We start from the raw sequence: 20,245 nt of genomic DNA on the forward strand, positions 1-20,245 counted from the left end.
AGAAAGGGGCAAGGAAGAAGACAAGAGAAATAGTGGGGGAAGAGAGACAGATTCGTCAGATTTATTTCCTCGTGTGTCTAGTGTAGTTTTTATTCAAACAGACTTTGCACCACAGGTACATATTTATCTATAATTTATTGGTACTTGATTGATTGATTGAAAAGCACCTGTTAGCATTTAATGAACCTCCCTTCACAAGGCTTCAAGCTACCAGGATGCATCTGGCCCCCACTGCCCCTTAATCTTCTCCTCTGTTCTATGGAAGAATCTGGCCTTCACGATGACAGGCTGTCTGGAGAGCTTTCCCTTCCCCAAAACTTTGCAGTAGCCCGATCGGACCACATCAGTGATGGGAGCAGCTCCAGTCTTGTTTTTGACAGCATGTACCCGTGTCTGCTCACCGACTAAAGTCCACGCTGTATCAAGGTTATCAGTTGGGCAGAGCTCTGGTTCCTCTTTACCTGGTAATGCCTCCTACCAACTTTTCCAAAGTGATGTAGGTGATATTTGTCGAAGTTGATCCTATGGTGGTGGCTGCCACTCGCATTACCCTGGTCTCCTGGCTGCTTCTGGTGATTGCCCATGCGTCCGTGGCTTGGCTTGCGTGGCCCGGCAGTTTCCGAGTCTTCCTCAGTCAATGACTGTATGGGAAAAGGTGCTTGGTGATTAAGGCGAAAGGGAGGTGAGGCAGGAGGTGACCTTGTCCCTCTGTGCCAGGTCTGGAGGCCTGGGTGGGGAGTCAAGGATCTGCTTTGTGGCACATTCAGAAGAGGTGATGTTACAGACTGGCCTGGGGCCATGGGGCCTCATCAAGGTGGCTTCTGAGCGCACAGGCCCGAGTGTCTCAGAGATACGAACTAGGGGGTGCAGCCCCAGCCTCCAGAGTCCATGCTGGCCACCCTACCCTGAGGCCCACCACACAGAGCCTAGAAGACCTGGCTAAGGTCGGGGGTAGGGAGTTGGGGCACAAGGTGAGTACAGCTTGTGGCCTGCACCAGCAATGAAGCCGAGGCATGAAAAACTATTGGTACTTTTAAAATGTAGGTTACGATAAGGTTTGTCAAAAGGAACACTGCAAAGGTGGAAAAGGTCATGTGTGGCTTAGCTGATCCATGTGAGGGTGGCTAGTTTTCCATTTGTTCCAGCATTGTGACTACCAAGTTCCAGTGCAGACCTAAATCTGTAGTGAAACAGGGTGTCTTCTTACAGGGAGATTAGAGATAAGTAGCAATTATGATAGGTACCTTTGAGACTCTTGGATCTAGAGAGATCCAGGGAGGTATTGCAGAATAAATGAGAATTCAGGCCTGGGAATTCTGTTTGTTCCTATTATACCAGTAACATAACAGGTCTCACGTTGACCACCTATTATGTGTCAACGACTATGTTATTGACTTTATGTACATTAGTTTTGACCCTTTCAACATTCTTGAAAACGAGGTAGTATTCTCATTTTGCAGAAGAGAAAATTGAAGCTCAGAGAGATTTTTCCTTGTTAGTAGACAATGTAGTTGGAATTCAACTCCAGTTCTCCCAAATCAAAATTCTGGCCTTTTTCTTCTATATTGCATTGTCTCTACATCAGTAAGCTACTGCATACATTCTCTGTGCTGAAATAGGGATAGATAAAGTCACAAAAAATGTGAATCTGAAATTATTTTATGATTCTGCAACATTTTTGGTCTGGGAAAAGAGAAACATTCTGTGAAAGCATGAAGCACATGCACTGTTTTTATATTTCCCTTTCCCAAGGCAGGAGACTATACATCTGGTAATAGAGGGAGAAAAAATCCAAAACGTGGAAGGAATGGGAGCATAGAGGCAATGCAGCCCATGTGCCTCGATCTGCTCTGAACTGTTCCAGCTAATGGATTTAGCTCCAAACTTTGATTTTTAACTTTATGCTGTTATGTGAAAGAAGCTGCGTTTCTTTTTATTTATTTAGGTTTCCAAAAGTAGAATATTTGGTTATTTTAGGAATTGACAGAAATTCCATAGCATCTATCATGAACATTCTCCTAGGAGCAGAGACCAAAAATACATGCTTTCAGCAGATTTTGAGCCTTCATTTTGCCTTAGCCTACAAATTCTATAATCCAACAGAACAGTTCTGAATTCTAGGCTCTATTTTTGAGTTTTGACTCTCATCTGGAAATCATTTGTTCTAAACTATATAAAGGAGCCAATTTCAAACATAATTTAGGTTCAGTGTATAATTTCGAGTCTAGCTTGCAAAAGCTAGTTAAGGTTTCAACAATAGACTATTGAATTGTACTCTTGTTTTAAAAAAATAGGTATGGGTTGAATGCTTTATATTTATCATAAAAAGACTACTGTAAATGTCATTGTATGACAATGACAAAAGGGGGCTAATTATATTTTGGATGACTTTTTCTCATAATCCTTGTGACATTACTGTGTGATGGGGACTGTTTGAGGCATAGTATTGGATTGCAACATTTTGTTTCTTGGATCACACCAAGGGGCATGGGGAGTGGATGGGAGCAGCTATCAGGAGACAAAGGGTGTAGGAAAACAAGCTCAGATAGGTCCTAACTGGAAAGCTGAAGGAGTAAGAAGACTTACTTCTCAATTCTTTCTCTTCACGTTTAAAAAAAGTATACATGTCGAATGTTTTTATACATATATGCATATGCACATACACACACATGTATATGGACATATGTCATGTGATATTGTTTCATTGGGTCACTGTGCCTAAAATGTTAAGGCTTTTTAAAAAAATGAACTACAAATGAACAGAAAGCCCCATTGCACCTACCAAATTTATTTCACAAAATTTCCACAGCATTCCTATTGAACATTTAATTTTTGACAATCAGTTTTTAAAAATTACATGGAATTCTTGTCTTTAGGTAAATAGCAACAATAAAAAGGTGAGCAGGCATATTAACATATCACTGTGATGTGTGCCTGATAAGGAAACTCCTTCCCAGCAGAGTCTGTAAGTCAAAGAGGTGAGAAGCAAAGAGCAAGAGACCTTCAGAATACAAGGCTGGGAAGCAAGGGGCTAGCAAAGCCAGGAGGAAATTACTAATGTGTCCTCACAAAACTACTGGGATTGTGTAATTAAGTTGACAAATTCCTGATACTCAGGAGCAAGTCCTCCTCCATATTTAAAAATTCAAATTAAAACACTTGAGCATGTAGTATGTTTAAGCTCAACAGGGAAAGTTTTGCAAAGCTGGTTGGTAATCTTGCTGCTTTGGAAAATAATGAAGTTGAAAAAATTTTCTCTCTGTGCTACTTCAACCCGTTTGGTATTATCTTTTCAAAATACCCATGCAAATTTGTGTAATCTGTCTGCTATTAAGAGTACATTAGTTTTTCGTACGTTACACGAGAAATGAAGCACATGCCCCCGAGTAAACATCAATAAAAACTGTTCGATTTCTTATGAAGCAAAGATAAATGATCTTAAATTGTGTAAAATATGTCTGTGCAACATAATCTGATATGAGAGAAATCAATAGAAAGGGATTTTGAAGATCAGGGTGCAGTTTTGGTGTTAAAAATTGGCAATAGCCACTATTTCCTGATAATGGACCCAATTTATCTTTCCTGAAATGACAACTAGATACTATTACAGGGCAAAGGGACTTCAGCAAATCTTTAAAATTTGTTGCTTGTGACAAAGTACTTTTTCTATGCAGGAAAAAAAAAGAATATTGCTCAGGTGGAATTAATGTCATAGGCTGTGGGATACATATTAATCATTGATCTAATGGAATTAGAGTATGGTCATAATAGTGGATTGATTTGAATTAGAGGCTTTAACAAGTCAATATCTGGGACTGAATGACAACAAGTACATACTTGGCTTTGAGTGTTGATGGCAAATTAAAAAAAAAGGATGAAAGAAGAGAAGTGGAGGCAGAGGGAGGGTCAGATGCAGATTTGGAGAGTGGAGGGTGGGAGCATAGAGTCTATAGAGTAGAACCATGGGACTCCGGGTGGACTGAAAACGATGGCCAGAAGGGGAAAAAAAGAAAAAAAAGAAAAAAAAGGAGCAATGTAGGGATTTCTCTTTGGTTTCCCTTTCTTCTATTTTTCCATTTCATGAATCAGTTAATATTCTTTTCACTAACTGTTGTGGTGGCCTGAGTGGCTGGTAGGATTTGCCCGCCTGAAACTATTGATGCATAATACATTATATGGAATAATATTCTTACTGTCCTCTGAGGCTTGAGTTTCATTATCACTGGAGTATTTTGATAACATTAAGCTACTTGATAGACTCTACACCCACTGCACATGGTTGCATATATCTGTTTGTATATTTACAGAGATAGCTAAGCTTTTAACTCCTAATAAAAGCATTGTCCTATAAATCAAGCTATATTTATTTCTGCTCAAAAGTTATATCTAGCTATATTTATCCTCCATACATTAGCCAAACTAAATATATGCAATTATAAACCATAAATGAAGATTTTGAGTTATAAGAGCCAAATCACAAATATCTATCTTCCTTTGCTCTATTCATATAAGTAATGGTATGTATTTTTCAAAAAATAATACTAGCAGTGAACTTTTTCTGCTGAATGTATGACATTTCCATACTAATGGTAAGTCCAATCCTGTCTGTGAGAAGTTGGTTACTTACAATACTGTAGTTGATTAGAAAATATCAAAATGTTAGAAAAGAGACTGTTAAAATGATTGAAATTATCAATGTTAGAATGATGTGAGAAGAAATCAGATTGTCATAAATCGGAATAATGTAAAGTTACCAATAAGAAATCAGTAAATCAAAATAAATTAAAGATAAAATAATTTAAATGAGCAAAAATTGGGTCATCAAAATTGTCTTTTTGGTGTTTCGTTATGGTGAATAAAAATAAGCCTTTTCATCACATACATAATGAATTCATTAAAGGAAAGTGTTTTAAATTGTTTATGCTGATGGCTTTGTGTTCATCTACTTAAGCTTTTTTGCATGTTGCTTTTAAAAACTCTGAATATTTTAATGCTGATTGGCTCAGTATGGGCTACAGTTATAGTTAAGGGATAAAGTGAAGGAAATATTTCCCAAAGAACAGAAACTCTGTCCTTGACCCATGATAAACCCATAGCTGATGTCAGGATTAAGCTATCAGAAATCAAATCCCAGTTTTGAGGATCTGGAGCCTACCTTCTAGGAAGCCAGTGACCAAGCAAAATAAATGGTTTAAATTAAAAAGAGAAATTTAAAAATTATCAGTTATGGATGAACCCTCTTATCCTTTGCTTCGTCTCCCCCACCCACTTTATTGTATGTATTTTCACAGTTTTGTTGGTGTTTTTTATTGATGGTTTAGGATGTTTGAGATGGGGAATTATGAAGCCAACAATTAAAATTTCTTTCTGGATTTCACAACCAAAAACATTTATGGATGCTCAATGTAACAGTTTTCTCTTCTGTATTTTCATACAAAGTGGCCAATCATCAGGCACTCTAATTATTAGGTTTACTACTGCACAGGGGTGGAACAGGCATTTATTTTGCAGTAAAATGTGCTTTTGAACATGTATTAAAACCCCTTAGCTAGTATGATATTTGGTCCTACTATCTTTTAAAAGAGACTCTGCCATTAACTACCCATGGGTCAACCACCAAGTTGAGGACTTTAGTAGGAATCGTTAGTAGGAATTAAAATGTAAATAAGAAAATCTTTTTTAAAATGTTTTTTTAAATTTATTTTGAGAGAGACTTAGAGGTAGGAGAGAGGGACAGAGAGAGAGGGAGACAGAATCTGAAGCACGCTCCAGGCTCCAAGCTGTCAGCACAGAGCCCCATATGGGCTTGAATTCACGAATTGTGAGATCGTGACCTGAGCCGAAGTAGGCCACTTAACCAACTGAGCAACCTAGGAGCCCCAAGAACATCTTTCTTGTATAAACTTGCATTCATAAAAATGGATTTATTTCTGAAAATGCATTCTAAAGTCACAATCTCTATAAGTATTCAGACCCCCCCCCATGGATACTTAATATCACCAACATCGGAGAGTACCCATAGCATACAGTCTCTGAGGTCCCTCAGAGGTTAAGTCCTGATGTGACAGAATGGTGCTTTTCAAGTATTGATGTACATCTGAATCACCAGAAAACTTGTTGAAATGTAGATTTGGATTCAGCTGGTGTGTGGTGGGGATGCGGATGCTGCACGTCTGACTTCCACGCTTTATGTAACACGGGAATAAAGGCATTAATTACAGTTTGGCTGTCCTAATGGAAAGAAGCAGATGAATAATCCAAAATCCATTCATAAGTGACTTTAGAATATTCCTTTGTGCTTATCTGGTAATGAGTTTATATTGCATTTTAAAAATTTAGAACACTTTAATTGAAACTTTCTAAGGAACAATTACAAAGATTTGGGAAACCCTAGAATGTGGCAGTGACTCCCTAATATGTTCCTCCTGATTTTTTTTCTTTTTGAGAGAAAAGTTAATCAGTTTACATGCTGCTTCTTGATAATGTAGAGTTGCTTTATTTTTCTCTAGGAGTCTTATCTGTCTGGTTTCTTTTTAGTATGCATTTAAATTTCTATCTTAGGGAAATGTGTGTTGGATTCTTTGTACTTTATAAGCTTTCTTATTGAAGTAATGTTAAAGATGATAGATGGACTCCCAAGGCAACATAGAAAAATTATTTTGTCTAGGTGATATGGAACTATATAAAGCAGGTTCCAGGCTGGGAGAATAGGGAGTTTTGTAGAAGAGGAGCAGGAGGATGAAGAAGAAGAGGAAGAAAACAAAAGGTTGCTACTCTCCTGGGTACAAAGCCTAACTTCAATGAAATTTTTAAATGGCAAAGTACACCTTTGACACTGGGCCATTGTCAAATATTCAGCTGTCTTTCCATTTTAGCCCTTTCCTTATGATACCCCATGTTCCATTAATTCAAATTACCTAAGCCCTTATGAGAATGAGTGATGCCCAGGGCCCCATGTAGAGTGCATGGATTGTGCTGTGCACACCTTCAGAGGACAACATTTCCTGGAATTGAGCATGAGGCATGGAATCACCTTAAGAAACTTGCCTGAACGCAAATTCCTATGCCTATTTCAAACCTGCCGATTTAGAGTCTCTGGGGTGGGGCCCCACACTGTGCATTTCTCTCAAATTCTAGAATGTGATATTACATATGGTATAGTCTGAAAACCACCAGCCTACATTTGCCATGTCATATATGTCTGCTCTATTGCACATAATTGTTATTTTGCTGCCCCACAAATTTAACGTTGAATTTCTCTAATATAGCTTGGTGAGTACTGGTAAAGGGATAGATGCATAATATTCTCCAAAAATTTGGATTTTAAAAGAACATTATTCACTGAAATAAAACTCTATTGGCACAATTTTAGCCATTATGAGAGAGAGAAAGGGTTTCTAAGATAAGTATAGTTAGGAAGGAAAGAGATATGTTGGGCATAGGTACAACCACATGGACAGGATTTAAAAAAAATTTTTTTTTAACGTGTATTCATTGTTGAGAGAGAAGAGTGAGCAGGAGAGGGGTAGAGAGAAAGGGAGACACAGTATATGAAGCAGGCTGCAGGCTTCGAGCTGTCAGTACAGATCCCGATGCGGGGCTCAAACCCACAAACCCTGAGATCATGACCTGAGCTCAAGTTGGGGGGCTTAACTGACTGAGCCACCCAGGCACCCCCACGTGGACAGGATTTTTATAACTGAGATTCTCCACTCAAGTAAAATCTTCAAAGATCTTATTTTCTTGTGAGAAAAGAAAATTTGATGTTTCTTTTGAGAAAAGTTCCCCTCTTCCTTATGAACCTAAAGATTCCCAAATAGTTACAAGCCCTCCCATCCACACACCATCATGTATAGTTATCTTTGTAGTGATGAGGCAGGTTCTGTAGGTGATAGAAATTTGGGGCAGAAACTGCCATTTTTGTGTGTGGATAATTTGTAAATCGTGATGGTGCATAAACTTTGTGGTTTCATGATATTTTCTAGATTACTAAAACAAGGTCAGGGAGGAAGTAGCAATTACCTTGCTCCACAAATATCCACTTCTGAGTCTTTCCCATGGAACCAGTCAACAAAATAGTTGATGAAATTAAGAAGATAATCTGGCTAATTACAGCCTCCCTTTCTTTTTTCTTTTCTTTCTTTCTTTCTTTCTTTCTTTCTTTCTTTCTTTCTTTCTTTCTTTCTTTCTTTCTTCTTTCTGGTTAGAGGAAGGCTGTCTGTTGGTAGGAGTTTAGATTTACTATGTAAAATATGCTCACAATTAATTGAGGGTGATTTATGGTTACAACCCTAAATGGAGAGAGAACAGGTCTGAGGTTGAGATGAAAAATCACACACCTTAAGCGTCTAACTTTGATTCTTGCATCCACACAGATACTCCTTTTAGTCTGTATTTATTTCTTTTTCCCACTCTTCATCTGTGAAATGGTGAAGTAATAACTACCATGCAGCAATGTTCCTTGAGAGTAATCAGTGTTTTTCCCAAGATGAAAAATAGTTTGTATGTGGAATGAATGGTATTATTTTAATTATAACCACATGCTGTGCATAAAATATGTCATTAGGCAGAAAGTTTTGTTTCGTTTTGTTTTTAAACTCAGAAGTGGAAAATGGTGAGAGACAATGAAAATGCACTACTTTACAGACACGGTGAGATTCGAAATTGAATATCTACTATAGTAAGACTCACACATTTAAAAAATAACATGAGGTTTCGGTGTTTGTTTTTATGAGATCGGATCTTGCTGGTTCTTGGGAAGGGAGGATGAGGACCACTGAGATCAGTGATGGTAAACTCTTCAGAACTCTTCTATGAATAGAAGGGACTCTGGAGGGGGAAGAAAAAACAATGTGAAGATAAAAGAGCTCAATTCCTTCCTAATGTTCTTGTCAAGTTTGTAGGGGTCCCAGTCCTCCAGCTAACTCATATTTGATGATATGTTGTGGTCTCACTGTTAGATAAGGCTCAGAATTCTTGGAGAGAAGAGGTCAATGCCCTTCAACCTTCTAGACCTAATACACGATGTCCTTTAAAATTGAGAGTGATCTCTTAGGGAAAAACTGTAATAAAGGCAATACCTGCTTCAAAATCTTTTTGAAATAAACTCCAGTGGCTTTGGGGATAATTGGGAGATTAGATTTAGGGGAGAAAAGTTGGCTAAAAATAAGTCAATGATTTGATTAGCTGTGGGCTGTACAATATATGTGGATATTTAAATTAAAATTAAATAAAATTAAATAAAATTTAAAATACAGTCCTCTGTATGCCAGTCATTCTGGCATATTTCAAGTGCTCAACAGTCACCAGAGGCTAATGGCTAGTGTATCAAATGTATTGATATAGAACGTGTCCATCATTGCATAACATTCTATTGGCCAGCCCTGAACTCAGTCTTATGGGCAGAATATCCCATAACGAAAGGCCTTTCTGTACCCTAAATGGGTCACAAGTCTGACCTGGTGCCCATACTTTCTTTTCAACATCATGTTAAAACTGTATCTACAGATTCCCCACTGATCACTTACCTTTTTATCACCTTGAAAGAAACAGAGTGAAATCCAGCAGATACTTTTGATTGGATAGAATACATAGTTGGAATTTTTACTGAGATAGGGATACCATGTTTTTCATTGACTGGTATATTGAAATATAATCACACATGCTCCAGGAATCCTCATGATCAACAATAAGAATCTTTATTTGAAAGGGGCATCCCAAACACTAGCCTGCTTGTAGTAATAGGGGCTCCTCTAATCAATCCAGCAGTCATGCAGGCAGTGAGCAAGCAAACAGCTATTAGTTTAACAATGTTTGGGCACAATGGGGATGGAAGACTCTTTAAAGGTGTTCATATGAGTGTGAGGGCCAGTTATCTGTAGTAGAAAAAGATATGGACTTGGGATCCAAATAAACTCAAGTGTATATTCTAGGGCTTTAACTTTGGAAAGGAAAAGAGTATCTGCCCAAAGCTTCAGGCTCCTCTGTGGTATGGCCTCCTTTTGAAGGGGACCGGGTGAAATTTGGGGATAGACATGCCAGAGGCCAGATCTTGTGGAGGAAGGTAGAAGCAGAGGGTGAGTGACAACAGATTTTGACAGATTTACTTATTTTTTTTTCCAAACACAGAAATTCTTTTTTGAAATAAAAAAGCACTAGGATACAGCACTAGGTAACAGCACTAGGATACAGGATCTGACCTGTAACCAAAGATATTTTTATCTTTTCTATTTATAGGAACACTAAAAGGCAGTCTTTCCACTGGCTACAGTTCTTTGTATTTCTCAGCCTTCTAGTTGACTGAAAAAACAACCAATCAACTAACTTTACAACTTCAGATCAAATGAGAGGAAGACAATGGCATTCAATCAAAGAATGAGGTGCCTAAATCAGATAGTTGTTTGTTTGGGGAAAAGGAGATGTTGGCATGGAATTGTCACCGTTTTGGCAAATGTAAAAGAAAAACAAACAAACAAAAATTGGAAGTTATAAACAGATTTGTTAACCAGAAGAAAAGATAAATTATACATACATAACAAATATATACATATTTCATTGTAGCTTTCATCACTAGAAATTTTTGAACTCAATTAAATTTTATAAAATATTATAGGAAAGAGAGGACATAAGATAACAGAGATGAAAAAATATGTGTGCCAAGACATATAAGGTAATATAAAAGTTGTTAGGTACGGTAAATAAAAGTGTTATAATTTTTTAAAAGTAGAAATAAAATTTTTACCTGTTGTAGACAAAGAACAGGCCTGACATAGCAGAAGATCAAGAATTACAAAAAAGATTAAATTAAGAAGTTGTCTAGAATGCAGAGGAAAAGAAAAAGAGGTAACAACAAATTAATGGAAAGATGATAAATATAAAATACGAACAGAAAAATATTGAAAACTTGCTGTTTTTCTGAAGAATTAGAATAAATGATCTATAAGAAATATGCAAAAGGATTATGAGAGAAAACATTCCGAACTAAAGAATAAACTTACTCTGTAAACTCAAATGGCCCATGATTTGTCAAATGTTACTAAAAGGAATGGAATATAAACACATTCTGATAAAAGCTCGGATACTTAACAATGAAAAAGAAACCCACACATATCTAGGATGCAGAAATACATTAAATACAATAAGGAGAAAACATCTGGATTTCAAATTTTCCACAACTTTGAAGAGAAAGCAATAGAGCAGCATTTATAGCAGGACTTTCTAGCAGGTCTTTGCAATGTGGCATCGCAGAGGAAATGAAGTGTTGCATGGTAAATGCTCAGGGCTGTTTGCAGCCGGGTGACTAGTGTGGAGTTCCAAGACCAGGGTGTTTGTTCAACTGCCCACAGGGCTGGGTGATTCCGACCCTTGTCATCATTCCTGTAACCCATTCTTGGCACACTGGGTTGAAGATCTTCTGTAAGGGGTTTTAACAAGGGAAAAGGTTGTGATGGTTTCCATTTACATGGGGAAAAGGAAATGGAGACTAAACCGCTGGCCTTCATTCCATTCTGAAAGGAAACCATTATCAAAAACTTAAAAGTGGTACTCATTACTTCAGTGGAATAAGTGTTTTAACAATGAATTTGAAAGTGGTGCTAAGAAAAGTAATGGAAAAATGCAAAAGTGTTATAAATAATTATAATAATAAGTAGCTTGAAATGATAAGCAAGGTTTCAATAGAGATTACAACAAAAAATGAAAATATGGAAGAGTAGAAGTGGAATAAAATATTGGGTAGTTTTCTCATTCTACATAGTAGCAGTCAGGATATGTTCTTAAATGATAGATATTCATAAGTAGAGACACCAGGTTTCAATATCTTAATTTTTTTTACTGTTTATTTATTTTTGAGAGAGAGACAGAGCATGAGTTGGGGAGGAGCAGAGAGAGAGGGAGACAGAATCCAAAGCAGGCCCCAGGCTTGGAGCTGTCAGGACAGAGCCCAACGCGGGGCTCAAACTCACTAACTGTGAGATCATGACCTAAGTCGAAGTTGGACGCTCAACCGACTGAGCCCCCCAGGTGCCCCAGGTTTCAATATTTTAAAAAATACAAATTTAACAGTTATAAAACGAAAACAGTATACTTATTTTCAAATCGCAAGGGCAAAATTAAATAAAGTAAAATGTAAGGGAAGTACAATAAATAAAAAGCATAAAACTAGATTAAAGAAGACCAGACATATTAATCATGAAAATAAATTTTCTAATAATAGGCAACTCTCAGACTGTATGTAAATATCAAAACACAGATGGCATGCCAGGCAATTTTGCCACTAAAAAGCTCAAAATCTATTTAGAAGAAAGATAAAGCTTTAAACATATCATATGAATTAAATTCAGAGATATATATACATTTGAAAATAAAAACTTAAAAAAGAAATTAACATATGAATTAAAATGCTAGGAAAATAATAGAATAAAGCTGAAGAAAATAGAATGAAGAAATTAATAAAAATAAAGGCAGGAAATCATGAATTAGTCCTGAACCATACAATGAAAATGGATTCTTTAAAAAAGACCAATAAAATAGATGCAACTTTGGCAAGTCTGATCTAACTAAATATTTATTTATTTAAAATTAGAAATTAAGAAACGATTTATTAATATTGAAGTGATCAAAACATTGAATAAAAATAATGGGAAAATTGTGTGGCAACAAATGGAAAAATCTAGTAAAAATGGATCTTTTTGTAGGAACTATACACAATATAATGTGTAAATAGTAAAAATACTAGGGGAAGATAATGCAATCATAAAAAAAAAAAAATAACAGGACATAGATGTTCTTCATTTAAAAAAAGAAAAAAACACACATCCCCATCAGTCGGTTGGTTGAGTGTCCAACTCTTTGTTTTCAGCTCAGGTCATGATCCCAGGGTCGTGAGATTGAGGCTTGCTTCTGGTTTCGCGTTGAGGATGGAGCCTACTTAAGATTCCCTCTCCCTCACTTGAGCATGTGCTCTCTCTAAAATTAAAAAAAAAAATACAAATAAATCAAAAGGAAAAACATAAAGAATTAAACATAAATAATTAAATAGAAAAATGGACAATGGATATGAACAGGCAATTTATTGTTGAAGATATACTGATAAACATGAAAGTTATTACAGTTGGTAATGCAAATTAAAATAACAAAGGTACTTTTCTTCCATAAGATTGACAAAATTTGAAGTAAATGAGGACTGTATTTGGCCAGTATGTAAGCAAAAACTTTGTAGGATATAAATTGATAAAACCTTTGAAAATGGAAAGCAATTTTACATGAACCTATTATTGGATTATTTATGTATGCATGTGCATGTATTTTTATATATGCATGGACACACATGTATAATGTGTGTTTGGCTGTATATGCATATAACTATATATGTGTATATATAGGTCTCACATATAACATAGGCATACATGTACTTATGTATATATATTTTACATATACATGAACTTTTGGAAAGTTAAATTTCCTGCTCTGAGTCTGGTTTGCTCTGAGGAAAGGAGTAGGGTCTGGAGTGATGGTAAATGAAGCTTTCATGTTATCTAGGTTTTTCTGATTTGGTTTGTTGTGTTTTTAACAAGGATGGATATAATTTATTACTTGATTAAATAGATACATAAGTTCTTGCAAAAGAATGAGTGGAGGTGATTTGTAGTCAAAGGTCACAGAGACATCATTTCAGCGTTATCCTGATGGATTTTTTAGTTATGAAACAGGTTAACTATTCTATATTGATTAAAATAAATTGGTTAGCATAATAACAGAAATATTAAGTTTGTCCCATGAGGACTTAAAAGAGCCTGAGGGCTGTGGAGCATTTCCCCAAGTCATTAAAACTTTTTGTACATTGAATTTAAAATTACTACTTAAATGTTAGGTAACATTTCCTCATCATTCAATTTTAAGTTTCTTACAATTTGCTTTTTAAAATACTCCAGCCATGGTTGTTTTTGTGTGTCCATTTTTTATACCATCTACTTATTTTTTAGCTTGGAGGACTGTAGCCTATAGCATTTTTATACCTCTTGGTACCTATTGCCAAATAGGTTTCTAGCAAGATTGTGACAATTTTACATTTTGTCAGCAGTATAAAACACTATGCATTTCATCCCCAATTATGAGGAAAACAGAAACAGCAACAACCAAATTTTTAACTTACTACATCTTGTATATTTCTAAATTTTTAAAGATTTTGAAATTGTTTGAACCCTAAAAATTAGAGCCTTTCTCACATAATCTTTATGCATTAGCTCACCTAATAAATTTAACATTATTTCTTTGGGGTACTGTACATTCTCTTTTTGCCCTTCTGCATTTGTTCTCAATGTTTTATCCTGCTCTGTGTGGTGGGAAGCACTCCCTAGAAAGGGCATAGTTGAACTCATTTTCTCTCCGGCTCTCCTTTGTGGAGGAGAGGACATTTGAAGGGCAGGAGAGTGAAGCTGGGGTATTTCCTTCCCTGGTTTTTCCTGCTGGGCTGCCGGCTGTGTTTCTCTGCTTACGACTGTAGCTCTTACAGGGTGGCTGTGTCATATGGTTATGCATCTCCTTAGATTCCAGCATTACGTCATGTCCTCTCTGGGCCCTTAGTAGCCTAATGGTGACAACTGTTCCCTCTCTTCCTAGTCCGGGGGTGCATCACCCATTCTTGGTTTCATCTTTCATTTTGCCCACACTTTTGTAAATCCGTCTCTTCACTAGATCCTATATCCTCCATGTGCTTGTCACCAACCCAATATGCAGTTAGATTTATTTGCTTAAATGTATTTGTAGCTTTTAAGATTGCCTTTTTCTCTGTTATCTAATTTATATTGTTGTTAAATACATGAAACGTGTGCTTCCCAAATTAATACTATCTGTGAAGTCATTTTCAGTGGTGTCTACCTTGCCTCTGTATCTTCTCCACTGGGTTCCCTGCTTTTCTCTGTAGATTATTTATTTTTATTACGTTTTTTGTTTGTTTCTTCTTCTAGTGATTTTTTCCCCCAGTTTTTTGATCACCATTTATTAAAAGTATGCCTTTTGGGGGCACCTGGGTGGCTCAGTCAATTAAGTGTCTGACTCTTGGTTTTAGCTCAGGTTATGATCTCACAGTTCATGGGTTCGAGTCCCACATTGACCGCTCCCCCTCTCGGCCCCTTCCCCGCTCTCTCAAAATAAATAAATAAACTTTAAAAAACAAATAAATAAAAGTCAACCTTTCTGTATATTTCTGTATGTACTTGGGTCTGTTTGGGATGTTCTATTCTTTTTCCACTGGTTCATGTGCTTTTACATTTTTAAATTATAAAAACATAGTAATATGGCTTAATATATGGTAGGGCAAGCTCCCTTATATTATGATATTTTTTCAATTATTTTCTAAATATTCTTGCTTATTTTTTTTTCCATATTAATTTTAAATTCAAATTGTCTGTTTCTGGAAAAACACCTAATTGGTGTTTGTAATAGTTTAGAGGTATGGCCACCAATTATTTGATAGTCCTCCCCTCAAAAGCTAGAACTTAATTCTTTCCTTGAGTATAGTCTGGGCTTAATGATTCAATTCCAGTGAAGAAAATATGGCAAAAAGTGATGGGATATCCCAGCAGATTCTGCTGCTGGCTGGGCTACACGTTCAGACAGGCCAGGGCTTTGCAGTTGGGCCGGGCAGTAGGCAGTACTATATATATGATCAGGTGGGGCGGCAGACTGTGTCCTGAAGTTAAATGGGGTCACAAGCTGGGCTCTGTGATGAGCTGCTTGCTAGCTGTGTTCCACTTTTGGGTGAAGTTGCTCTCTGGGTTCCTTGATGGGGTCCAAACGCTCACTATGCTCCACAATTGGGCAGGGTCATTGGCTGGGCTCCCTGCCTGGGTGAATCTGTAGGCTGTGCTTGGCAATCAGGCAAGGCCATAAGGCTGGGCTCTCAGCCTGCCCTGGGGTCACTATTTGGGCTCCCTGATGCAATGGGGCTGTAAGGTATGCTCAGCAGTTGAGCAGATTTGCTGGCTTTGGTCCTGGCCTGAGTGGGGCTATAGGGTGGCCTCTGTGGCTGCCCAGGTTCTCCAGCCAGACTTTCTGATTGGGCAGCACTCGTGGCCACACCCAACAGTTTTCTTGAAAATTCTTTTGACTCTCTGTTTAAGGGTGGCTGATTGGCTCTGTCGGTTGGGGGTCCAACTTCAGCTCAGGTGATGACCTCATGGTTTGTGAGTTGAACCTCCATGTTGGGCTCTGTGCTGACAGCTCAAAGCCTGGAGCCTGCTTCAGATTCTGTGGCTCCCTCTCTCTCTGCCCCTTCCCTACTCTCTCTTTATGTCTCTCTCTCTCAGAAATAAATAAACATTAAAAAAAATTCTGCTTAAATTTTTATAAATTTTCTTTTTATACTGCACTGGCTTCTGTATACTCACTCTCATATTCCTTCTATTTCAGTTTTTATTCACGAATTTTTTTTCTATTTTTTCTTGAGATTTGGTATCCTATTCTCTTGATATATAGTCATACAATTTCTAGGCTTTCTATTAAGACTTGTGCTATTTTCAAAGCTGTGGTTGTGTTCTTAATTTTCTTGATATTTTTCAGCTCATTTTCATTTCTTTTATTGACAGATTTTCCTAGTGTGTATACCCTGTGGTTATTGAAATATCAGTAGGTTAATTTTCATCATTTTTCTTGTCAATAACTTTTTTTTCAGAGAGAGAGAGAGAAAGAAAGAGCACACGTGCACATGCACAAGCTGGGGAGGGGCTGAGAGAGAGAGAGAGAGGGAGAGAGAGAGAGAGAGAGAGAGAGAGAGAGAATCCCAAGCCGGATCCACACTCAGCATGGAGCCTGGTGCAGCGCTCAATCCCACAACCCTAGGATCATGACCTGAGCCAAAATCAAGGGCCACCCAGGCACTTCTTGTCAATAACTTTATATGGTTTAGATCATATTGCTTTTCTCACCACTTCCCATATTCCAGTGTTGTAGATTTTCTTAGGCCATCAGGACTATGTTCCTATGGAGAGCTCCTTGGATTGAGAAGGTCCATTCTGTTATGTGAAATACTCAGGCTATGGCCTTTGTGTAGGTGCTTTTGTGTCTTTTATAGGTAAGTCCAGATTAGAAGTATTTTCTTTCTTTAAATGCATGCTTCAGCCCTCAACTGCATAGGCTTGCATTCCAAAGTAGTGATATCAGACTTATTCTCATTATTTTGCCTGTATACCACTTTCCAGGACTTAATTCCTTTGGGTGCCTCCAAAAGCACCCAAAGAGAAGTATCTGAAACTTCTCTCTCTCTTTATATAACCAGTTTTCCTATTCTACTCACTCACCTAAGCATCTATTTCCAATAGCGCTCCTTAAGAGTAAAACTCTGTACTTCTAAAAATGAATATTTGCTCTGTACTTCTCAAGCACATACACTGACAAAGCTCTCTTCAATCTTCTCACGTTCATAAGCCATATTTGCTTTCTCTGAAACTTGTGTCCTGTAAGGACATTCAGGTTTTTCCCAAATCCTTAGTCTTGGCTTCCATAGGATTATCTTATTTTGGTTGTGATTGTTTTGGATTAAATTTTGGTTTTCACGGGTTGATAAATGGGTATCACTCTTCCACTCCTCAGTGATCTGAGCATATAGTTGTTCCTCTGTGTAGGGCACACAGCTGTTGATGGTTTAGACACACTAATGCCTATTCTGAAGCTTATGGGGATACCTTATCCCTAGTTTTGTTGAGGATACTGTCTGTAGTTTTGTTTTGTTTTGTTTCATTTAATGTTCCTGATTTATCATTTAGGAGGATTTGGGGAGTTTCCAAAAAAGTTTTACTATTGTCACATTGCCAGTTATTGGTTTATTTAATATTAAATAATATTTATTAAAATATTAAAAAATATCTGTATTTGTATCTCTGTTTGCAAATGTGAAAATAAAGCTATATTGATATTTTACTTTCAGCTCATATATTAGCATTTTGGGAATATAATACTGATTGTTGATTTCTACCCTCCCACTACTTAGCAGGCATTGAGAAGGCAGTGATCATATCTCCTACATCTCTGTGTTCTTGTCACTGGCACCTACAAATAAATGCTTATTGAAAATTAATAAATTAATAAAAAACTTGATTAGTGAATTACTATTTTTCCTTTTTAATGTTTATTTTTGAGAGAGAGAGAGAGAGAGAGAGAGAGAGAGAGAGTGTGTGTGAGTGGGGAAGGAGCGGAGAGAGAGGGAGACAGAATCTGAAACAGGCTTCAGGCTCTGAGCTGTCAGCATAGAGTCCAACGTGGGGCTTGAACCCACAAACTGTGATATCATGACCTGAGCCGAAGTTGGACACTTAACCAACTGAGCCACCTAGGTGTTCCAATGAATTACTATTTTCATTCAATAAACTTTTTATTCTTGGTCCACGTATGGAAAATTTTAGTATACACCTTGTCATCCCTTTCTATCCCCATTTTCTGGTTTCTTTTTCTCCTTAGAATACACTACTATCATGTTATATCTTACTCATTTATTTTTTCTCTCCATCCTCCCCCTTCAACAAGAGTCTAAACTTCAGGTGAGGCAGGAATTTTGTGTGTTTTGTTCACTGCTGTATCCCTAGTACCTAGAGAAGCTGGAAAAGAATAGATAGTCAATATATATTTGTTCAATGAATGTATGAAATCTTGGGATAATTTTCATCTATATGAATGAAGTTTCATGATCCTCATTTTTACAAATGTGAGGTGTTGTCTGTTGAAATCATGGAATATCTAACTTTTGAGAAACAATTAAAATTAAGGGAAAAGGGAAAACTAAAATCATATATTTGTTATAAACAGATCTAATTAACAGAAAATGGTTCATGAATTGAAACCAATTTCGTATCATTTGCAAAAACATTACATTATTTTACTGAAATATTCTAAGTTTAAAAATGAAGATGTTAATTTTTTCCATATAATATTGTTTGCTTTACTGCCTGACTTTGGAGGATGACTAACCACACAGTTCATTTTCTTTGCACTGTAGTGTTTTATTAAATGCTTCACCCAGTGAACATATCATAAGCATTTAAAAGATATCCATATTATGATAAAATTGGTCTTATTTGGTTTTAGTATGTAATACACATTCATCGCATGTCGTTTTCTCTCGTGTAAAACTATAAGTTCATTGAGGCTGGTATTGTGTTTTAACCACTTCCCTATCTATAGCAGCTAGCATGGTACCCGATATATAGTATGTTCTTAGGAAAAGTTTATGAAAGAAATTAATTACCCTTACAAGTCTTTGATAGCAGTTATGTTTTAAATAAAGTCAGTGATTTGGTCAATCGCTTTATTTGGCTAGAATAAAATGTTGCAACATTACACTAATTATGGTAGCCATGAAAATACAGGTAATTGACTGACAGCCTCAGCAGCTGCCCCTCTGGGTCACCCATCATTTTTACCTGAGACCGTATTCCTGGTGGGCTGCTCCCAGCCAATGACCAGTGGAGGTATTAAGGTGGCCCCTTCCTCTGAGACATAGGATTCCTGCTGTGGGTGACGTTAACTTAAAGGACTCCTCGCCAGCCTGGCTGAAACTTTCTTGGAACACTGTTACCATTGGAAACTCCTACCCTACCATTCTTCCTTTTTTTTCTTCTGCTTGATGCTCCTTCCCCTAATAAATCTTTTGCACATCTAATCCGATCTTCTCAGTAAATCTGAATTAACACAATAATTCTCACTAACAGTTCGTTTTTCTCTTCAAGTCAACACAATGGTTAGGTCAACACAAATGTACCGCATGATGTACCTTTGATATGTAAATTGGTATTTGGCTTGGAGCCATTGTTATCTAGGTTACAGCTTACATTAAAGAATCATGGAGGAAAACCAGTGTAGAAAGATAACATCTGTGTCTAAATGATCCCTGAGGCCAGTATGCTATCTTTAGGGGAGATTTATCAACCTATGGAACACCATTTTCTTAAGTTGCAGTTGGGTGGCAGGCCTGTGCAGTTAGAAAAATCCCTTCAGTGACTTGGATGTGGCCCCACCTCTGCACTGGAAACCATTGACCCTCCCATTGCAGAGAGTGATCTGAGTTGCATCACCGGATGGCATCTGGCCCAGATGGACGAGTACCCCTTCTTCTCCAGAGGTAGTATTGTTGAGGTTATTCTATTTCAGGAAACAATTAAGGCAACTATTCAATAAAAGGAGAAAATTCGGTTTATTTTGCTATTCAGAATGCACTTGTCTATATCCACATTTCTTCTGGTTAGCTTTCAGAAAT

At 37.1% G+C, this 20,245-nt stretch overlaps 1 pseudogene; it reads right to left on the reverse strand.

Moving 5' to 3' along the window:
• Positions 1 to 202: 202 nt before the first annotated feature.
• On the reverse strand, positions 203 to 19,570 carry LOC102966895 (annotated as a pseudogene).
• Between the last annotated feature and the right edge of the window lie 675 nt (positions 19,571 to 20,245).

Source organism: Panthera tigris, chromosome D3 (assembly GCF_018350195.1).
Source record: "Panthera tigris isolate Pti1 chromosome D3, P.tigris_Pti1_mat1.1, whole genome shotgun sequence".
Taxonomy (NCBI): Eukaryota; Metazoa; Chordata; class Mammalia; order Carnivora; family Felidae; genus Panthera; species Panthera tigris.